We start from the raw sequence: 12,500 nt of genomic DNA on the forward strand, positions 1-12,500 counted from the left end.
CATTTTTCCATGTAATATATATATATATGGATATGTATATGCGTATATATATATATATATATATATATATATATATGGATGTGTGTGTGTATATATATATATATGCGTAAATATTATATATATATATATAATATATATATATATGTATGCGTGTATATATATCGACGGAAATATATATATTGACGGAAAAATATACATATATATGACCGACAAAGTTAGTCATGGTATGATATGTCACAAGTTACAAAACCTTGGTATATTTGGTAAACTAGGAGAGTGGCTGAACGACTTCCTAAACGTTAGAAGTCAGACAGTTGCAGCCAATGATGCACTCTCTAAGGAAACACAAATTTTGAGAGATATCTCTGAGGGAACTGTCTTAGGGCCTTTACTGTTTATAGTAGCCTTCTTAGACATGCCCACAGTCACTCAGACAGCCATTGTCACTACGCTGATGCTACAAAATTATCATAAGCAAAAAATTATCCTAATGATGTCGTAAACCTGCAGAACGACCTAAATGCCATATACAAATGGGCAGAGCAAAACAATATGCAATTTAATGCTGAAAAATTTCAAGCACTGCGTTATAGGATCACAAATGCTCGACAACCGGCATTTACAGGACCTGGAGGTACTGCAGTCCCAGAGTCACAAACAGTGAAAAACCTGGGCATCAGTATGTGTAATGAGGCATCATTTCCCATGCACATTACCAAGTTGCAGACAACTGGCGGGATGGATACTAAGGACATTCAGGACAAGAGATCAGGAAGTCACCTTGACTCTATGGAAGACCTTTTCCCTCAACCGCCTAGACTACTGCTCTCAGCTGTACTCACCACACAGTGTCAAGCTAACAACGGAGCTTGAAGCAATCCAGCGTTACTACACTAAAAATATTGCTACAGCCCAACACATGAACTACAGGTAGAGGCTAAAGGAACTACGACTCTACTCCCTAGAGCGCAGACATGAGAGATATGTAATAATTTACATGTGGAAAATACTGGAAGGTCTGGTACTCAATTTTGGCTGCAAGTGTTATATGAACACTCGTACTGGACGCCACTGCACAGTACCGAATGTACCGTCTAATGCATCTAATAAAAGAACCCGTACTGCAATAGCCTAGGGTTCAGAGGACCACAACTCTTCAATGCTCTGTCAAAACAATTGAGAAACTTACATGATATAGATGTGGAAGTTTTCTAAACGAAACTGGAAACTCTCCTATCCACAATACCAGACGAACCAATGACTCAACATGAGGCACAGTTCAGGGCAGCAGTGTCACATTCCCTTATACACCAGATGGGCCATCGACAATTTTGATTGGATCGCATTAGTTGGAAGACAGGAAACACTTGGTGACAAGGATGCTGTTACCCAGGTTTAAAATATATAAAGCTATTGTAGTTGCAGTTCCATTATTCGAGCAAAGTGGTGTATAGAAGTGATAAAGAAGTTTCCTGTACGTAGTATGCAAGTTCCAATAGTAGTTCATGTTTAGTCATTTCAAATTATGGAACCGTAGATTATATATATATATATTTATTGCCCACAAGTGGCTAAACATAGAGGGGACAAACAAGGACAGCCAAATGGATTAAGTCAATTACATCGACCCCAGTGCGTAACTGGTACTTATTTAATCGACCCCGAAAGGATAAAAGGCAAAGTCGGCATCGGCGGAATTTGAACTCAGAACGTAACAGCAGAGGAAATACCTATTTCTTTACTACCCACAAGGGGCTAAACACAGAGAGGACAAGCAAGGACAGACAAAAGGATTAAGTCGATTATATCGAACCCAGTGCGTTACTGGTACTTAATTTATCGACCCCGAAAGGCTGAAAGGCAAAGTCGGCCTCGGCGGAATTTGAACTCAGAACGTAACGGCAGACGAAATACCGCTAAGCATTTCGCCCGGCATGCTAACGTTTCTGCCAGCTTGTCGCCTTAAATATGTATATATATACGTGTGTGTATATATATATATATATAATATATATATTATATATATATATATATATATTATATATATATATAGATAGATAGATAGATAGATAGATAGATAGATAGATAGATAGATAGATAGATAGATAGATAGATAGATAGATAGATATATTGACAGAAAAATGCGAGCGCAAGAGTAATAATATTCTTAATTAACTGAAATTGGAAACGTATAGGACAAGATGTAGAATTCAATTTTGTGAGTAAATGATGCATTTGCAGTAGCTATAAAACCCCAACGTAAAACTGAATTACATGAAGCCAGAGTAACTAATGAAGAGAGTGGCTCTGCTAGACTTAATACATTAACTTTATACATAATGAAACTAGAGGGCATAGCCAAATACTGAATCATGAGAGCTCATATAGACATAGTATAATAAGGGAAAGGTAGATGAAATATTAAGACAACTACAACGGGGCTGGATAATAGATGGAGATTTGTGCATAACAAATATAAGACTAATATACTTATTAACGGTTCCTGTCAAACATGCGTGTATATTTTAAAAAATCTTGTGCATATGTGATGAAACGTATTTGGAGTGTTTCTTCAAGAAGGGATCTCCAGAAAAGAGAATTTCCAGAATATTTGAGGTACATAATTGCAAGTTTTCTTGTTACCGGAACGATATTGCCGTGGTTAAGGTTTTTGAAAGGGTACAGGTATATTGTTCTGTTTGCAGGTGTACGTAGCTAATGACGTCTCATTATTTCTATTGAAATTTCTGGGAGTGTGGCACTGAAAATTGTATACATGTTCAAATGTGTTCAATGTTCTTCTACTCTTGATTTTTGAGCTGTAGTCTGCTCGAAAGCTACATTGAAAGACAGTATAAGTTAATCATTGTAAGCCCAAGGGCCATAAGTCAGGGTTAGGACAGTTGCACTCTTCGTTAGATCAGTGTGTTGAATATCTATTTAGCTTAGAGATCTGGAAGATGACAAGGCTCTAGAACAAATTACATATGGTGGTATAGGTGATTGCAAATTAGTTTTATTTAATATTTTGTAGCATCTGTGTGTTATGGTGAAGAATTTGTTATTTTGAGGTGTATGAAGAAGTCTCTAGCTACAGAGATTACCACCATGGCATTGTAATATTTAAATTGGTCCTTAAAATTTTGTTCATTAGTGGATAGAGCCAAAATGTAAGAAGCACGTTCTTAAATTTCTAATGATGTTTAAGTGTTTTTTGAATGCGTGAGAACATAGTTTAGGGAATCGTTTGGTTTAGGAAATGGGGAATACAAAGTACCTATCATGTTTGACTGACATCTATATAGTTCGTGCGAGTGAAGTTGATATCTATAATTGTATGCCCAACAGAGAGATTTAGTAAAAGGTTTTCCTAATATGATTTTAGTAATTTTGAAGTAAGTCGACATTTTTATCAACTGCCGACAAAACTGCGCTTGCGCGGTGGATTTGAAAAATTATGATATATAAAGATGTGACATGTGCTATTCTGCTTCACAATTATATGTTAATCTTTGGCGTACCTGCTGATGAGAACTTCGCCTAGCAAATTATTTTGTTTGCTAATTAAAGTTCGAAACCGTGGTCCGGCAACAAAATATGGTGAATGTTTTTATTTTTCATTCCCTTCGAAATTACCCCTAACCGTGGTTTGGATTTTGACTGGTCCGTCTAGTATGCTAGGTGTCCTGTTAAGACACCTCTTGTGTGTTTAAATGTACACTAATTTTATATGATATATATATATATATATATATATATATTATATATATATATAATATATATATATATATATATATATATTTATATATATATATAGATACAAATTTATATTTTCACATATAACATTTAAACATAGAAGTGCTTATTTTCATAAAAGTTAGTTTTACACACAAGAAAAATATAGTCACGTTTTTCTAACAAGTTTTCATATAGAAACGTTTACTGAATAAATATTCTTGCTTAAACCAAAGAAATTTTAAATGAAGAAAATCACATTTTAATAACAAGTGTACACTGTTGTCAGTCCTGAAAGTTTAAAGTATGTTTTACTATGCAATTTTTACCCCAAGCGGCGGAAGAAACACATTGTATTGTTTTAAATGGAAATGTCGCTCGTTGTTGTAAAACAACTGTTATTTTGTGTGTTTTATGTCGCTTATGTTCTTTTGATAAAGGTTATTATTTTGTGTTCTTTTGAAAAGTGTGATTATGTTGGCTATTATTTTCAGAAACAATGTTTATCCATATACCGATAGAAAGTATGTTTAATATACATATCAGTAAAACCATAAAGTAATACAGTTTCTGTTTTAAAAGAAAAGAAGTTTATTTTACCCCCAAAGTGTCAACTCAGTTGTTTTTAAGACTATCGGAATAGTGTGTTGTGTGCTACTTAAATCATAACGCATTAAGTTTTGGTTTGTATTTGTTAATAAAATATAAATATATTTTTCTTTGTTATTCGTCGAGTCGCTACACTTATACAACGGAAAGCCTGAGTAGTTTGGTAAGATTTGTCCCCAACAATTTTTTATACGAGGCAAATTTTCCTTATATATGGTTTCCTCTATTTGTCGGTGACGTACCGTCATTCTTTTCCTGAATGTCATACCGTTACTTCGAATGTAGTGTTCACGGTAACTTTCACGTCATAATGTATATCAAATTGTCAGCAAGGATCATCTTTAAAACGGAATTCGGTGCCTACAAATAGACGGTTACATACTCCAAAGTTTGGTCGACAGCATTTTCTGGCTTCAGAGTCAGTAGTTAGTATATGTAGTTTTGCATAAGTCAATATCATTTTTAGTGATTTCATTTATCTCTTACTTTGTATAACTGGAATATTTTCTTAGACGTTTTTCAGTATTTCTTCCTAAAATACTATCGGCAAATTTATACAAATGGTAATGAAAATTTCAGTGTTCTTTGGGTTGAATGTTGAAATATATGGTATAATGTATCTTTTTTTTTCTTTTGATATTCTCGGACATAAATTTGTTTTTATTTCTGAATTCAAGAGAAATAAGCCTTATAGGATATTTTCTTATTAGTTTTTTTTTCATTTCTTCTAGTCTTTGGTTTCTTGCTTTATAATTTGAGACAAGCGTGTAAAATCGTTTTGCTATGTTTAATGGAATGTTACTTCGAATGTGTTTCAAGTGACATAATATAAGAAAATATTGTCATGAGTAGGTGGGCTTAAAATATATCTCTGTTCAAAATATATATCTGATTTTATCGCTATCAAACGCCATCGTGAATTGAATATGAAGGTTTACGCAGTTGCTGAGATTTTGAAATTAGCGGAATCTGTCAATATTTTTCTTCAATAAAATGAAACACTCACCTAGAAATCTCTTATGGTTTTCTTTCAAATAGCAACTGAATTAATCTCCAAATATTTCTGAAAATTTGTTATAGATTTTCATTTCAAGGCATCCTATGAATATGTTGGCATATGTTAGCGTAACTGTAGCTCCCATGACTGTTCTTGACTTTTGTCTTATGCTGTGTTTGCGAACATAAAGTAGTTATTTTCTTAAACGTCCTGGAGACCATCTACTATAAACTTAGTATGTATATGTTCTGGTTTTGCATAGGAAAATTAGTGAGCCGGTATTTAATAGCTTCCATTGCATAATTGGAGTTGGAGGAGACGTTTACGGATTCCATAGACAGCGAGGCTCACCAATGGAGAAGTTCTTAACCAGATGAAGCCAAAACAGCCGCTGGAAGCTAGGATCACCAAGCATAGATTGGCATATTTTGGTTATATTATGCGGAGAAAATCCCTGGAGAAGGACATCATGCTCGGAATGGTCAGTGGCAAGAGAGGAAGAGGTCGATCAAGAACCCGCTGACTTGACACCATCAAGAGTGACACGGGAATGGCCATAGCCAATCTGAAAGAAGCGACCCAGGATAGAACAAGCTGGAGAACACTGACCCATCGATTAACCGAGAGTCGACTTCGACTGAGCGGATAGATAGATAGATAGCATAATTGTGTGTAATGTTGCCAATATCAGATGGGGCTGTATAAGTATTTTCATTTTCTAAATTAAGAAGATAGTTGAGTATATCAAGAGCATCTCGTATAAAGTTCTTGAAATGCTTGAGGAAATGCTTGAGGAAAGGCTTTCGCAAAATGTTACTTCAGCGATGTTTCACAAGATGGGCCTACTATAATGGATCTCAATTTTAGATGCGACAGTGAGGGTTAGTTCGCACAATACATCTTTCTCTTTCACATGCTCCATTAATTAATTAGTTTTAAATTATTTTAGATAAGCCTTAGACGTTAATTGTTCTAAATTTAAATTTTGGATGGTAATACAGTCCTCTTGTGGAAGCGCGTGGCTTAGTGGTTAGGGTGTCAGCATCATGATCGTAAGATTGTGGTTTCGATTCCTGGACTGGGCGACGTGTTGTGTTCTTGAGCAAAACACTTCATTTCACGTTGCTCCAGTCCACTCAGCTGGCAAAAATGAGTAACGCTGCGATAGACTGGCGTCCCGTCCAGTTGGGGAAAACATTCCCCCCCCTCACCAAACATCACTTAACAACCGATGCTGGTGTGTTTACTTCCCCGTGATTTAGCGGTTCAGCAAAATAGACCGACAGAGCAAGTACTAGGCTTACAAAGAATAAGTGCTGGGGTCGATTTGCTGGACTAATGGCGGTGCTCCAGCATGGACACATTCAAATGACTGAAACAAGTAAAAGAGAATTCATCAAGAGCTGTATTTCTTTCGCATTTGAAGCGGAATTTCCTTTTGTGTTAAATTAGATTTTCATCGTCGTTATCTCCTCTTAAAAATCTGATCTATTAACCTAAGTAGTTTTCTGCAAGCTTTTCTTTTATTCTTTTACTTGTTTCAGTCATTTGACTGGGGCCATGCTAGAGCACCGCCTTTAGTCGTACAAATCGATTCCAGGACTTATTCTTTGTAAGCCTAGTACTTATACCGACGGTTTCTTTTGATGAACCATTAAGTTGCTGGGACGTAAACATACGAACACCGGTTGTCAAGTGATCGTGGGAAGACAAACAAAGACACACACACAGATTTATATATATATATATATATATATATATATATACGACGGGCTTTATTCAGTTCCCCTCTACCAAATCCGTTCACAAGGCTTTGGTGGACTCAAGGCTATAATAGAAGACACTTGCTCAAGGTGCCACGCAGTAGGACTGAACCTAGAACAATGTGGTTGGGAAGCAAACTTCTTACCACACAGCCACTCGAGCACTCACAAGGCTTTGTTCGGGACTGAACCTGGAACCATGTGTTTGGTTAGCAAGCTACTTACCGCACAGCTCCTCCTGCGCATATATATATATATATATATATATAATATTAGGGATAAATCCAAACCCACAGGGAAAAATTAGATTTAGGATTAAATCCAATTTTATTGTATAAATATATTATATTATTTTATATTAAATTAGAGATAAAACCACTATTAGGCAAATCAAACAGTGAAAAACGTAAGCCAATACATAAAATTAATTTAAAAATCTAAAAGTTAAAATTTAAAAAGTTATTTAAATAATTTAAACTTATAAATTTTAAATATATATATACAAATAATATATATATATATATATATATATGTGTGTGTGTGTGTGTGTGTGTGTGTGTATGTATATATATTTTTATATTTATATATTATTTTATTTATTAATTAATTTATTTATTTATTTTTTCTTTATTTTATTATATAAATATCAAAAGTATTAAAAGTATTAAAAGTATTAAAAGTATTAAAAGTTTAATAAAAGATAAAAAGTAAAACACTACGATCGTTTCATGGCTGTACCAATTCGAATAACAATAATTTAAATTCAATTAATAATTCGAATTATGGTTACAGTCAATCATCAGGTTAATTGAAATATTTTAAAAATAATCAGAAATATTTAAACAATATTTTTAAGATATAAATAATATAATAATTTTACTTATAATAAACTCTATTATCAAACTAGAGACTTAAAACTTAACGATTATGATTATATCAAAATCGATTATAATGTTAAATATTAATTTTAATTTTAAGGTAAGAAACCCACCTATAATCTAATATCGCTAATAGTCTATATCTAATTACATAAATATTTTTTTTTAAATGACTATTATATATAAAAATTATCAATGAAAATATATAAATGTATATAAATATTATAATTAAGATCTAAAATAATCTCTATAAATACATATATGTGCACATATGAATAAAGACCTAATAAATTAATTTTTCATATTTAAATATGAAATAGCTAATTTCAAAGATACAAACAAACAAACTTAAACGAACTTTCGGAAATCTTATATTTAAAATACTTATAGAAATAATCAATTCGTAGTTATATAGTATCGAATAAATACTATAAATACTATAAATATATTTGTCAATGGGAATGAAACTAGCAAATATCAATTTAAAAAGACAATAACTAAGTTATGCTATTAAGTTAGACATGGCCTGGACCTGTCTTTGGTCGAAACAAATCTAAGTTTATTTAAGTTTATCTAATTTTAAATATAAGAAATTTAAAACTACAATTAATGCTATTAATACATGTATACACATAAACCTAACTTTAGACAACTGGTATACTTGCTATCAAACAACATATCTATCGCTAAGTAATATCTTACGAATAAACTTAAATTTAATATCTAATAATTATATAGAAAATTACGATAATGAGATCATTACATAAACAATGATATTTACATAAGAAAAATATTATTACACCAAAGACTCATAAAATATTAAAATTTACAAATTAAACATCTTAAATATAAATAAATACTTATCTTAGCGAGGTTTTGTAATGAACTAAAATTTTGAATCGGAAAACGTCTTTACAGCGTTTATAAGAATACTCGTGGAATTACGTTATTAGCAAAAAAAAGAAGAAATTGTTGAAGAATTCATTAAGCGTGAGGAACAAATACGTTTTATCAATGGAGATTGTGAATGGGAACATTTATGGTTTATCAATAAGTGTAAATAGAATGAAGTCACAAATAAAGAATAAAATCACTATATACTATAAGATTTATTAATAAAATAACTATGATAAATAATACTTAATACAGAATAAATTAAATAATTTAAATGATTAAAAACCACCAATTATTAAATATACTCTAAAAATCTTATATGATTAATAAATATATTAAAAAATTTTTTATAGTAACCCATCAACGTACTATAAAGTCTTTCTCAATACTCTTATAATTATAAGCTAAAATTAGTGATCATAATCGAAATATCTAAAGTACTTATCAAAATTTGCGGTATAACTATACATACGTATACATATATATATAAATATACATACATATATATATATATATATACATATATATATACATATATATATATATGTACATATATACATATATATACACACATATACACACATACACATATGCACACACATACATACATGTACATACATACAATACTCAATATATACACATACACATATATACACCCACCCACCCACACACACACACTTAAATAAATGTATATACATATACATATATATACACACACATAAACCTATACACATATATACATACACACGCAAACACATATATCATATAAATAAATACGTATATAAATCTCTATATTCATACTTCTATACAAAAATAGAGGTAAACATTAAGTTTAATCTAAATATTTAATCTTCCTAATCTATACTTCTATATTAAATAAAATAGATTAAATAAACAACTAAATAAATCTATTTCAAATATAAAGAGATTATATACAAATAGATTAATTTTACAAAATTATAATTTAACAAAATTATAGCAGAAATATAACAAAATATATAAACTTAACTTTATTATAAGATAAATAAAATTGTAACTTTCCAAACTCTATATTCAATACACCATTAAATATTTATTAATGAAATATTTAGTAATAAAATATTTAGTAATAAAATAAACAACTATATATAATCTAACTATAATTAAAAACATAACCTAAATAACTAAAATAAACTAATGTAATAAGTAATATAAATCACCTACAATATTTAGAATACTATTACATAAATCAACAAATAAGGATTTGTTTCGACCAAAGAGACTGGTCCAGGCCATGTCTAACTTAATAGCATATCTTAGTTATTGTCTTTTTAAATTGATATTTGCTAGTTTCATTCCCATTGATAAATATATTTATAGTATTTATAGTATTTATTCGATACTATATAACTACGAATTGATTATTTCTATAAGTATTTTAAATATAAGATTTCCGAAAGTTCGTTTAAGTTTGTTTGTATCTTTGAAATTACCTATTTCATCTTCAAATATGAAAAATTAATTTATTAGGTCTTTATTATATGTGCATATATATTTATTTATAGAGATTATTTTAGATCTTAATTATAATATTTATATACATTTATATATTTTCATTGATAATTTTTATATATAATAGTTATTTAAAAAAATAATATTTATGTAATTAGATATAGACTATTAGCGATATTAGATTATAGGTGGGTTTCTTACCTTAAAATTAAAATTAATATTTAACATTATAATCGATTTTGATATAATCATAATCGTTAAGTTTTAAGTTTCTAGTTTGATAATAGAGTTTATTATAAGTAAAATTATTATATTATTTATATCTTAAAAATATTGTTTAAATATTTCTGATTATTTTTAAAATGTTTCAATAACCTGAAGATTGACTGTAACCATAATTCGAATTATTAATTGAATTTAAATTATTGTTATTCGAATTGGTACAGCCATGAAACGATCGTAGTGTTTTACTTTTTTATCTTTTATTAAAACTTTTAATACTTTTAATACTTTTAATACTTTTAATACTTTTGATATTTATATAATAAAATAAAGAAAAATAAATAAAATAAATAATTAAAATAAAATAAAATATATATAAATATAAAAATATACATACATACACACATATATATATGTTTGATTTGCCTAATAGTGGTTTTATCTCTAATTTAATATAATATATATATATATATATATGTGTGTGTGTGTGTATATATATATATATGTATGTATGTATATGTATATACACAGATAGGTAGATAGATAGATAGATAGAGAGAGAGAGAGAGAGAAGAGAGAGAGAGAGAGAGAGAGAGAGAGAGAGATGGAAAGAGATAAATACATGCAAATCAACACACTAAAATTTAATTTCTTTCATTTAAAACCCCTTAAAAATCATTAGGAAATTAATTAATGACATGCTTTTAAATTCTTACAGCATCCGATGATGCACAGAATTTTGAAGAATCATCTCAACATTACCATAATGCAAACAGTTGTATAATTATTTATTTATACTAACACCTAAATACACACATACAAATACATACCTGGACATGCAGATACAAACATGCACCTGTAGACGCAAGCAGGCACAAACAGATACAAGCAGGCGCTTACAAGCACACGCAGGCATATTCCGGCATATGCAAGTACATGGAAGCACAGATGTATATAAGCTGTACGAATATGATTCCATACTTTGTAAAACACATATTATAATAAGCAGCGCATAAAGGTACAAATAGAAACATAGAAATCATTGCAAAAGTTTGAAAAGCGTAACTTTAGAATATATATTTGAAAATGAAAGAAAGAAAGAAGTCGAAGAGAAAGATTGTGAAAATGGGAAATGGTAAGGAAGGGGAGAGAGAAAAATAGTGAAGGTTAAGGAGTTGAAGCATCAAAAGCAGAAAATGGCTAATGGTGCTTAGTTCGAGTAGATGGAAATGACTGAGAGAGAGAGAGAAGGAGAGAGAAAGAAAGAATGAATGAAAGAAGAAAGAAGGAAGAAAGAAAGAAAGAGATTTATATTAGTAAGGGAAAATATGAAAGAGTAAGGAGATCTGTACGTTGCTGATGTAGTTACATAAGTGAGCGGCTATGAGGCTATGAGCTGTGTATTAAGGAGTTGTTTGATATAAGTGTATATGATGCCTTTTAGGGATTTTAGAATATGTAGGAGGAAACGTTATGGTGTATTGGAGAGAAAGAAAAAAACAGGTGGAAATATTAAAAACGAGAGAAGAATAACCAAAAGAGAATAAATTAATAAAGCAAACAAAAATGGAAAAAAAGCAGAAATTGCTTACAAAAACTAACATCAAGAGGGTATGATTCGAAGCGGAGTTGTTATGCATTGCTAAGTTTGTTTAAGTATACATACATACATACATACATACATACATATATTATATATATATATATATATATATATATAATATATATAATATTATATATATATATATATATATATATATATATAATATATAATATAATATATTCGTATGTGTGTGTGGGCGTGTGTGTAAATATTGAAATCAATTTATATATTTTCAATATACACGCATATGTACATACATAGACTTATCCATGTTCATACACGTATGCCTATACCCATACATACACGAA

The sequence above is a fragment of the Octopus sinensis genome, linkage group LG10 (genome assembly GCF_006345805.1).
Source record: "Octopus sinensis linkage group LG10, ASM634580v1, whole genome shotgun sequence".
Taxonomy (NCBI): Eukaryota; Metazoa; Mollusca; class Cephalopoda; order Octopoda; family Octopodidae; genus Octopus; species Octopus sinensis.